Here is a 12,262-nt window from a genome sequence, read left to right as displayed (position 1 = left end):
CTGGGCAACAAAATGGCAGATGAAACTCAATGTTGATAAATGCAGAGTAATGCACATTGGAAAACATAATCCCAAGTATACATATACATTGATGGGGTCTAAATTAGCTGTTACCACTCAAGAAAGAGATCTTGGAGTCATTGGGGATAGTTCTCTGAAAACATCCACTCAATGTGCAGCAGCCATCAAAAAAAGCAAACAGAATGTTGGGAATCCTTACAGAAAATATCATATTGCTTCTATATAAATCCATGGTACGCCCACATCTTGAATACTGCGTGCAGATGTGGTCGCCTCATCTCAAAAAATATATATTGGAATTGGAAAAGGTTCAGAAAAGGGCAACAAAAATGATTAGGGGTATAGAATGGCTTCTGTATGAGGAGAGATTAATAAAATTGGGAGTTTTCAGCTTGGAAAAGAGACGATTGGGGGGGATATATATGATAGAGGTCTATAAAATCATGACTGGTGTGGAGAAAGTAAATAAGGAAGTGTTATTTACTCCTTCTCATAACACAAGAATTAGAGATCACCTAATGAAATCAATAGGCAGCAGGTTTAAAACAAACAAAAGGAAGTATTTTTTTCACACAACGCACAGTCAACTCTTAGTCAGAGGATGTTGTGAAGGCCAAGACAGTAATAGGGTTCAAAAAAGAGCTAGGTAAGTTCATGGAGTATAGGTCCATCAATGGCTGTTAGCCGGGATGGGCAGGGATGGTGTCCCTAGCCTCTGTTTACCAGATGCTGGGAATGGGTGATAGGGGATGGATCACTTGATGATTCCCTGTTCTGTTCATTCCCTTTAGGGCACCTGGCATTGACCACTATCAGAGGACAGGATACTGGGCTAGATGCACCTTTGGTCTGACCCAGTATGGCTGTTCTTATGTTCGTATGCCCTTTCCACTCCCCCAGCATGACCCTGTGCTGGGTCTGTGCATGGGATGAGCCCAGGGCCATTACACTGGACTGTCCAGGATCAGAGGTATTCCCCAGGCGATGGCTGAGCAGCTAAGGGACTGCATCAGAGGCTAGAATTGGGCCCCAGGTCTGAGGTTTGCACGGCTCAAAAGGTTGAGGAGTCAGTGTGCTGCATCAGCTACAAGGAGTACGTTTGCAAGCATTTTGATATGAATCCTTCAAGCCTTGCCATTCCTCGTTTGCCATCACCAGCCCTAAAAGCAGCTTATCTGTGGTAGGTAACAAATGAGTAATGGTAGCGCACAGGGCCATATGCTCATAGGCAGTCTTGCAGTAAAGACAGTCTTGTGATAAATACCCAAGCTTGGTGTCTTCTGCCGGGGAAAGGCAGATGCTTGGTATGGTACCATGCCAATCTCTGGATCAGACATACCAGTGCACTGATGCAGTGGGGCTTTAGCTGAATAAGAGCAAGAAGCTGTGGCTTGGTGGTGAGGGGTGGGGGAGGTTCTGTTTCTTGCCCACAGGGTGTCTTTTATTTTGTTTGGTTTTTAATGAATAAAATGATGCCGTCTCCTTTTTTAAATCCTGCAGCTATCCCTGATCTGTTGATATATTTAAAAAGGCTGTTGTGTCAAAATGAACATGATTCCCATGTCGCTGTACCAAGATGCCTCTGCTCCATTCTGGAGGGACCATTTCTAGGAATGAGCAGGAAACGTAGTTTCCATTCAGTCATCTAGCAGTCGGATTACAGGGCTGGGATCCTTTGATGTTGATGTTGATTTCAATGGCGGCAGCAGCGTTGTGACTTTTATCTCGCTTTGTTTTTTCCACCGCTGTAAAAATCTTTTCTGTTGAGGTTCTTTTGCTTGTGCCCGTCGCCATGATATCAGGATTACTGGGAAATAGCCCATTGCTGGGTGAAGTGACTTCCAGGTGTGGCTTCTGAAGATGAATTTTATGCATAATTATTAATAGCGCTCCATTATGATCATCTAGGCTGACTTCTGCGTAGGCCAGGCTAGAGAATTTCACCCACTGATTCCTTCCATAGCCCATGGCTTGTGATTACGCGAGGGTAGACAGCCAGTCTTGATTTAAAGACTTCAAGTGATAGAGAATCCACAGCATCCCCCGGTGGCTTGTACCAATGATTAATGACCCTCAGTGTTAAAAATGTGCATCTTATTTATAGCCTAAGTGTACCTATCTTATACCCGTTATTCTGTCTCCCCACCCCTACCCTGCTGGGAAGTGCTAGTGGTGGATATTTGTTCACTAGACCAACCACGCACTTCACACAGGTCACCAAATAGCCATCAGAAATATAGTGGCTTTGAGGCATTGCCCACCTAACCTTGACTCTGTTCAGTGATCAGGCTAGATGCTTCCTAGTCTCCTGAACCATCAGGCCCCCAAATTGGGCAGGTTCTGAAGGTCAGAAGAGCAATATGGCAGTGTGTGCTGAGCTACTCCCATTAAAGTCAGCGGGAGCTGAGGACTCCCAGCATCTTCTAGGAGATACTCAGTACCTCACAGGATGGGGATTTGATGCCCTTGTTTAAATTCTTTGGAGCTGATAAAATACTGCAGGATCGTGACCACTGAGATAACCATTCACAATCTCCCAGCATTCACTGGGAACGGCTGGTGTACTATGGCAGGATCCAGTGTGATGCAGCTGTGACCCTAAGAACCTCTCGGTGCCAGCTGGCAACGTGTTCATTGCTCTGTAACAACAACTCTTGACAGGCCCAACAAACTCACTACACCCAGTGCACTGCTTTCATGGTATTTATCCAACAAGGGTCAAGTGAGGTATCTAAAAAAATCTGTTGTCATGCTGACCTTCATAATCACTGTGAGATGTATGTACAGATGATCTTTAAGGAGCTGCATATAGATATTGGAAAATATATTTTAAAGTCTGAATCAAAATAGGATTGACAAGCAGGTTTTGACCAGACAAATGATATATATTCACCTGTCTGCCTTGGATCCCATGCAAAATAAGCATTGTAAGCCAATCCAATATAAGCCTATTTACATACAACATCAATATGAGGATGTGAAGGCAACATGGAGCCAGCCCACCATGGAGGTCATCCTGATTCTGGGGACAAAACAATGGACTTCGGGGATATAAGATGAAGGTAAAAGGACAGCACGTTTTGCATTCATGAAAGAGGGATCCCAGTCATATTGATTGGAGATGCTGGGAAGTTGCTTTAGGTGAGGCAAAACTACTTTAAACAAGGGTTTTTACCCTGTTAAAATTCAATTTAGACTCTAGGAACCATGTTATACCTTTTGTTTTATATGTAATCATTTCTGTTTCCATTATTATCCTTATTCACCACCTCTTAAATCTTAACCTTTGATAATAAACTTGATTGTACTCACTATAAACATACCTCAGTTCTGAGATGTTGGCGCTGATCCTCAGTTGAACTGAACAAACTAGCATGTGCCCAGTTTGCAAGCCATCCGTTTGTAAACGGACTCTTCCAAATCTAAAGAGACGCTTCTGATCATCTAGACTGACCTCCTGTATTACACAGGCCATAGATTTCACTCAAGCCTAACACTTTGTGATTGCACTAGAGACTCTCTCCCATCTGGATTTAAAGACTCCAAGGGATGGAGGAATTGACCGCATCCCTTTGGTAATCTGTTCCAATGCTAAAATATCCTCAAAAATATACCTCTTACTTCCAGTTTAAAGTTTACTCATTTCCTGCATGCCCCGATGTTGAACTTTTGGGAACAGAGAAGCTTTTTAAAACTTATTTACTCAAATAAGAAAAAAAGCAGTGCCTATCTCTTTAAGTGACAAGAGACAGCCGCAGCATACTTGTGATTGCTTTGATGTGACTTGAAAGGGACATCTGCTTTGAACAAGTCAGTTGGAGGTTGTGTTAAAAAAATTTGCTGACATAAATGTTTACCGTGTAAATTTAACTAACTTGCCAAGAAAGGGCAAGAAAAATTATATTCTGTTTCCTGTGAAGATGATGTTATTTTACACATTGTCGTAGAAATGTCAGGCTGCAAGGGACCTTGAGAAGTCATCTAGTCCCTGTGCTGAGGCAGCACCAAGGAAACCTAAACCATCCCTGACAGGTGTTTGTCCAACATGTTCTTAAAAACCTCCAGTGATGGGGATTCCACAGCCTCCCTCAGAAACCTATTCCAGAACTTAACAAATCCTTATAATTAGCAATCTTTTCCAGTTGCATGGGTCGTGGCACCAGAGGCACAACTGAACTGTGCTGAGAACTAACCTCCCACCGCTGCAGCTACGCTTTACTGCTAGCTCAGGTTGATCTAGAACAGGTGAGTCTCCGTGAATTGGGAATCACACCCGGAGCTCGAAGCATAGACCTGCTCTTTGGCTCTCTGTGACATCTGTCTCTTGGCTATGCATTGCAGAGGTTTGTGGTTTAGGCCCCGATTCAACAAAGCACTTAAGTATGTGGTTAACTTTAAAGCATGCGCTTAGCTGCCATTGGCAGCAATGGGATTTAAGTATGTGCTCAAGTGTGCTGCTGAGCCAGGGCTTTTCAGCATTAAGAAATGGAACCCAAGTGTATTGAAACCTATGGAAAGACACTAGTGGCTTTGAATCAGTCCCAAAGATATCAGTGTGGGGGTCAGGAAGGAAATTCCCTTCCCCTACTTGGGGCAGCACTGTGCAGTTGACTAGAGGCACTGTGGCCACTTGTGTCTTCCTGAGTAGCAGGCAATGCAGGTCGCTGCTGGAGACGGTACCCTCCTTCCCCTCTGAGCAGCATGTTCTGTATCTTCGTTCAGTTGTGCTTTTCTTCTGTTTTATAGGCTGATGGAAAACAGGTCCCCTAACACATTGATCTGCATCAATAAGTAGGTGTAAAATTCTGTCTGGTGCCTTAAAAAATGACTAATCACCATCGTCTCCACATCAGCAAGACCATTCTCTACTGCACTGTTGCCAGCTCTTGTGATTTTATTATTTATGAGGCTTGTGATAATTGGTAATTTTCATAAAGCCTCAGCTGCTGAGGCCATGTGGTTTGTGGGAGAATCTCAGCTTTTATTTCAAAAGAAGTAGGTTTCTAGCCCTTGTAGTTGCAAATTGAAAATGGGATTCCTCAAGGCTCAAATCCATGAAGGTGCATGAAAAGACCCCCAAATAATTACTGTTTGTCTCATTGTTTTTAAAGCCAGCCTCGCGATTTTTGGGGCCTGACTTGTGATGGGTGCCTGCTTGGAGAATGTGGTTTCTATTGCAGAACAACGAATTCTTCAGAAATGTAAAAGTGGGGACATCAGATTCCTGTGTCGAGCCAGAGATAATTTGGGTCCAAAAAGAGGAAGTGTGATAGACAGACAGTAAGAGTGAAACATACCCAATTTCCTGCACTGCCTAGAAACAGCAGGGCTATACTGGAAGGCTGGATAGCTGCCAGCGTGTGACAGGGAGAATTCTCCCACTAACAGGCAGTTTCCCGTCCCCTCAATGAATTCACGCTAACCACCCTGCCACATGTCTGCCAAGCAGCCGGGGTGCACAGCTGTTACATTTCGGTAACATTGACACTGCTGGACTGGATCAGACCCATCATCAAGCCCAGCACCCTGTCTCTGACAGTGGCTAGCACCAGATGCTTCAGGGGAAGGTGCAGGATCCAACTGGTGGGGAGATGTGGGATAACCTGCCCCCTACCTAGCTCTCATCCTGGTCTCTAACAGAGATTGGCTAAGCACTGGCACATAAAGTATCCCATTTATATCCATTAACTCTGGCGAGTCTTGATCTCCATAGAAATGTCCAATCCCTTTAGAGCCCCTCCCTAGAAGGGAGCTGAAAAAATCCCCTAAAACTCCCCAGAGGGCCCCTCAAACAGCCAGTTTAATTGAAGAGCTTCTCTTGAGGGGGGATGTCACTCCCTTGTGCCTTATGGCTCCCCTTTGCCCCCCACTGGGGCTTTTTTTCCCCCATATCTTCCTGGCTACCCTCTCTAGGCCCACAATGCGGGCTTCTTTCTTGGCTAATCAGTCTCCCTCTGCCAAGGGCCTCTTTCAGCTGCAGGCAGCTGGGCCCTAGCTCTGCCCCCTGGAGCTGACCCAGCCCCATACAGGGCTCCTGTGGCATTTCTGCTGCTCATAGGGCTGTGGCTGGGGGGTATTGACGCAGTTGAGAGAAGGGTCCTCATGTTCCCAGTGCAAATATTTGCTAGTGAAAACAAGAGATATTGACAAATCTGTCCTGAGCAAAGTCCTGTTTTATTTTTTTTTGTGATGAGCAGAGCTCACAATCGAATCCTTTTTTTGCCAACCCGTCTGCACCCCAAAATTTCATAGGGCCCAAAGAGAATGGAGACAGCCTAGGTGGGGGGCAACCGATCAATTGCTTATGTGGCCTTGCACCTCCCCTGGTGCCTTTTTGACATGAGGTCTCCAAATCCTAGGTAGACTAGAGGGTTGTTCTGCAATATCTTTATTTGAGCCAGGACCCCATTGCGCTAGGTGCTGTACAGACAGTCCCTACTTGTATTAGGGGAGTGGGTGGATCAGGGCCTCATTGTGCTAGGCACTGGGCAGAGATAGAAGAAAGGCAGTCCCCACCCTGAAGATGTTACAATCAGCCAATTATGTACCGAAGAGGGAGTCACGTTATAGTTTAATGTGTTCTGTCCCCCGTCTGACACCTGCATTGTCAGCTGTCTGGAGCAGGTGCCATCTGCTTTGTTGTGAGTTGTCTATACAATGCCCAACGGCCTGGAGCTGTGCTGGGTTCCTATGTGTAACCGTAATATAAGTAACACCAACACTTTGGGGATTCATGGAGCAGATGCGTCTTGCGGAGGCCTCTGGCCAGTGGAGAGTCTTGGTCAATTAAGTAAATGTCCAGCAAGCGCGGGGCTGCCAAGCTGTGAGAGCCTTGACGATTTTTGTTTTTAGAATGATCTTCTAAAAGCTTCCTCAAAACCCATTGCGAATTCCTTCCCTGCTGGAGTGAGACATGCAATCGCCTTCAGAGGTGTCCCTGTGAACGACCCCCCTTCTGCTTCATCCCCACGGCTGCAGCGGGTCCATGTGCCACACGTCAAGCACCACGTGAAGGGAGGGGGCCTGTCTGAGTAGAGCACTCGATGAGCAGTTAAAGATCCGGGTTCAAGTCCTGGTCTCACCATAAATCCTCTGGTGCATTACAAATCCCCTCCACAGACCCAAACATATTGGGAATCTCTGCCTTCTGTAGCACCCCTGTGAGCTAGGGCAAGTCACTTAATCCACTCACTTCCCTATCTGTAAAATGGGGATCATGATAATACTTATCTCCCACCCTTCTGTCTTGACTATTTAGTTTGTAAGCTCCTTGGGGCAGAGACTGTCTCTTTCACGATGCGTATGTACAGTGCCTAGCACATTGGAGCCCTGATCGCTGTTACTTTAAGGCAGATAATAATAGGAGGGCTGCATTAGGGACCAACTTTATAGCTATGGCTTCTCCAGTATAACATGTTAACCCAGCATACAGAGAAGCGTTTTGAGATGATGTAGGTCTCTGAGTGAGGGACAGTCTCCTGGAGAGGCCTCTCTGATGCCTTGTGGCGCCAGCAGCTTTAAGGGAGACATAAAGGAAAATGGTTTTCGGACGACTGATCGTGGCTCTCTGCCCCAGGGGTGCTACAGAAGGCAGAGATTCCTGATACGTTTGGGTCTGTGGAGGGGATTTGTAATGCGCCAGAGCCTGTGACCATGATGCCACAGTATAACGGGCGTTGGAGGAGAAGGAGGGTCACACTGCCTCTGGGTCTGCGACCAAGCCTGTGGCATGATACGGCGGGCGAGGGACTCACGCAGCACTTCATGCTTCAAATAAACCAATCTGGCCAGGCGAGAGCGCTCTCCTTTGACTGAGGACAGCATGTCCCTGCAAGCTAGCGGGTGTGTACTACTTCTTAGGTCTGACATTGCCAAATCTGCATTTTCTACTTGCTCTCGTCGGGAGTATGGTGGGGGAGGTAGGGAGCTCCAGGGACTCTGTGGCCACGGTTAATATCATACAAGCTTTGCCAGGCTAGCCATGTTTACACCCAGCGAGCACCCGCTGTGATCCACCATTGACTGCATGACCACCAGGCAGCAGGACTCTCAGCCATAGAGCTGGGTGGCCCCATGAGAGGAGGAAAGAGCTGGGCAGGGAGTCCCATTGCTAACCCCAGCACAGCTTGTGAAGCCGCACCCTTGGCCAGTGCCCTCCAGTATTTCAAGGACATTGAAACACTGAGATGAGTTGCACTTGCTTTACTGCCCTACCCGCTCCCATGTCATGCCCCTTGCTGTGTGCTCCCCCGAGGCAGTGAGCTCTGCTGGGGAGCAGTAGCGGATGCAAATGGGCAGGTAACACCCTAGTCCTTGAGAACAACAGCTCTCATGGGTGGTTTCCCCTTGTAAAACAGCAGCTGGCTCCACACACACATGGACAAAATCAGCCTGGAACCTCCACAGCTTCCTTCAACCCATTACCGTCCCGCGGGTGAGGGGAGCTTGGCCTGGTCCAGTGTCTGCCCTCCTCACAGCTCACTCTGGCAGTTGAAAGGGACACACAATTCTTCACTTGCCTCTGCTTCCCAGTGCTCTGTCTGTCCCGCTGTGCTACCCGACTATCATACAATCATAGAATATCAGGTTTGGAAGGGACCTCAGGAGGTCATCTAGTCCAACCCCCTGCTCAAAGCAGGACCAATCCCCAACTAAATCATCCCAGCCACGGCTTTGTCAAGCCTGACCTTAAAAACCTTTAAGGAAGGAGATTCCACCACCTCCCTAGGTAACCCATTCCAGCGCTTCACCACTCTGAGTGAAAAAGTTTTTCCTAATATCTAACCTAAACCTCCCCCATTGCAACTTGAGACTGTTACTCCTTGTTCTAACATCTGCTACCACTGAGAACACTCTAGATCCATCCTCTTTGGAACCCCCTTTCAGGTCATTGAAAGCAGCTATCAAATCCCCCCTCATATCCAGCAGCAGAATCCAGACACCAGAGGATGCAGCAACCTGCAGGGACATGTGACTCCAGAAGCAGGGGATTATGGCTATTGAGTGAGAAATGTCCTGCTCCTACATGGGAAGAGGAGGGAAGCTTTTAACCGGTATCCATGGTCCTTGGGGTGGGAAGCTGATCTGAGGGATTGTAGGATAGCTTCCCAGAATACACTGCTGAAAACACAGTCAGGGTGCTAGGTGTGAGTTTAAAACCTGCTCATGGTGATAGGAAAGCTGCCGTGTGGACACATCCTGAACTGGGCAACCAGCTGCACAAATACTGTCCTAGCGGTGGAAAGGTGATCGGTAGGGGGAGCTCTTCCTTCTCTGTCAGTAAGATAGGGGGCGCTGTGTTTCTGAAGGTGGAGCCCTGCAACCCAGCAAGACCAGGCTTCAGGCTTGGATCAGGTATCGCTCAGGATTTGTCTGCAAACAGGAACGTTCTGTTCGTGGCAAGCTGGGGATTGTACCCTGCTGCAGTTGCTTGCTGCGACCTGTTGGTGTATTCTGCAGTGCGCCATTTCTCTGACCTTGTGTGCTGTCCAACCACAAACATGGTGAAGTTTGCTCCCAAGTGCCCAGGTTAAAGCAGGTGGAGCGGATCCCGTAAAGCAAAGCAATGTTATTGATGATCCACCAATAGCTCAGTGGTTTGAGCATTGGCCTGCTAAACTCGGTTGTAAGTCCAATCCTTGAGGGGGCCATTTAGGGGTCTGGGGATTGGTCCTGCTTTGGGCAGGGAGTTGGACTAGATGACCTCCTGAGGTCCCTTCCAACCCTGACATTCTATGATACTAGCTGCCCAAAAAAAGCACTGCCTGGTTTTGATGCCGGGGGGAATCTACACGACAATGAAGGACTTACAAGAGGATGAAGTGCGTCCGTACATAGCACAGATGGCCATCATAGAAAGTGAATGGTATGTGTTGAGTTGGTGGGCGAATAGAGCGCTGTGTATCCCAGATTGGCCGTGGGAGCGAGAAGTGTGCTATGTATTCCAGCCAGCAACAGCAAAAGGATCTTCAATGTGGCTGGAAGGCCCATTAGCCAGTGGAAGACTGTCCACAAGCCATCAGCAGCAAACTCTATTCTTTTCTTAAATGACTTTTAAAAAAAATAAAAACCTGCTTTTTTAATAACTTTTAACATGTTTACTGTTAAGTGTTTAATAGCTTTACCTATCCAGTCTAAGTTGACCAACTTGAGACTAAAATTACATTTATCACAGATCAGTACAGACCTGTAGGATTACTTAATTATTGAAAGAGGATGGACATGCATGACTCCTGGTTTACAGTAAGAAAAACATATTGTTTTTAGAATCTTCATGTTCAGGTCAATGTTAATGTTGCTTATTGAAGCTAAGAGGTGCCTTGTGGGTGGGTCTTGGACTTTGAAGTCAAGAGGTTCGAGGACAATATCGTCCAATTGTAAGTAACCCCATGCTGGTAATGATAGCAAAACTGGGGTGTCCCCTCCCACCTGTAATCATAACATCATTCTAGGTATCATAAGTATGTTGCACTTTCCAGTACTAGTGGGAAGAGAGTGGGGTTGTTCAGAACTTTTTTCAGGGCTTCTGTACTAGTAAATATGAATGTTACTTTGTGGCAAGCAGGGATGTGAATCATGCGCGCGCACACACATGTGTCTGCCATGGACTGAGAGCTTGTATACATGGAGACAGCCAAGAAAATTAATCTGAATTAACTAAAGGGGTGGATTTGAAATGGGTTACTTAAATGGCATTAAAACCCCATATGGACACTGTTATTGAGAATTGGGGCTTGTCTACTGGGATACTTGGGAAAATTAATCCAAATGAACTTTTAAAATAGATTAGTTTAAACTGCAATCCCTATGTGGATGCTCTTAGTCAGAATCAAAGTGGCCTTAATTCGGTTTAGTTTGGAAAATGACATTTGGAATTTGAAAGCAAATTAAACTAAATTAAACTAAGGCTAATTTAATTCTGAGAGTGTCTATGCTGGGGTTTAAGGTGTTTTAAGTAATCCACTTTTAAATTCACATCTTTAGTTAATTCAGATTTAATTTTCCTGAGTATCCCTGTGTAGACAAGAACTTTGGGTGTGAATAGCAGTGTGCACCAAAGTGCTGTGCGGTAATTCCCCTGTGTGGACACACAGGCATGAATCTAAAGGTCCTGAATTAACTCCGGAGTACACATCTCCTTAGTCCAAATGGCAGGGTAGTATAGATGTGCCCTTAGTGTGGCCTTAACTTGGTTTAGTTTAATTAATTTTGGAAGTGTGTCCACAGAGGGGTTTAGTGCAGTTTAACTAATCCAGTTCAAATTCACACCTTTAGTTAATTCAAATTAATTTTCCTGGATATCTTCTTGTGCATAAACTTTGGGTGTCTATGTGCACCCTGCTGGCTCGTGCATTCACTGTACTGGATCCAGTTGGGATTGGAACTGATATAGATCAGAGTGCATTAAGAAACTGTTAATGGGCACATCAGCAAGTTGCAGTGCGTGCACTCTTATTAGCTGGGACAAACAGGAGTGCGTTTGAATCAACCGAAAGCTCGGGGGGAAATTTTAGAACTATGGTATAACGTCATGAGAGTCCATTACGTGCATCGGATTGGTGCTGAGTGCTAAAGCAGATCGGCTGTCACAGGCATTAGGGAATGATCTGCGGCAATGTATATTAAAAATGTCGTTTAATTTGTACATTTGAGGTTTATTACTATGCTTCTGAAACTCTGAACTTCTTGTACTTAATTCAAGTCTCGTATTCCTGTGCAATTAACATGAAAGATGTTAATTGATAACTGAACCTTTCCTGTTGAAGTTGGAAATTCCTCACTTTTTCTCAGGTCTGTCAATTAACGATGAAATAAGTAGGAAGAATGATTTGATTAAAATGAAGACGCTTATATCACTACTAGTAATTCTGGTTAACTCTTTTGTAGTTAATTGTTTGAGAGCATAGACTGTCAGAGCTATGACTTGCTGCTTAAAGATCTTGAAATCAATGCTGCTGCTGATGTTTCATCAAGAACTGCATCAACTTTTAGCTGTCTGTTTGGAAAAATGGGCTATTTGCTCCTTACATAAAATGTGAATGCTGTTCTTTCATACTTTCCATTGTTAATACTTTATACAGGAAGATGCCTTCGTGATTGATAATGATTGTATGCACTTTGATCATCAAACTGTTACAATTAAACAGGTTGTTACAGTCAAACTGATTATTCATGCACTTTGATCAGAAAATATGATGTTGCCTCTATAAAAATCCATGGTACGCCCACATCTTGAATACTG

General features: G+C 45.5%; 1 protein-coding gene across 1 annotated transcript in view; it reads left to right on the top strand.

Annotated features, from left to right (window-relative positions):
* P2RY6 (pyrimidinergic receptor P2Y6) overlaps positions 1–12,262 on the top strand; it is a 100,571-nt gene that overhangs the window by 35,035 nt on the left and 53,274 nt on the right. The window lies entirely within an intron of this gene.

The sequence above is a fragment of the Gopherus evgoodei genome, chromosome 1 (assembly GCF_007399415.2).
Source record: "Gopherus evgoodei ecotype Sinaloan lineage chromosome 1, rGopEvg1_v1.p, whole genome shotgun sequence".
Classification (NCBI taxonomy): Eukaryota; Metazoa; Chordata; order Testudines; family Testudinidae; genus Gopherus; species Gopherus evgoodei.
This window is presented reverse-complemented; position numbering and strand designations above follow the sequence as displayed.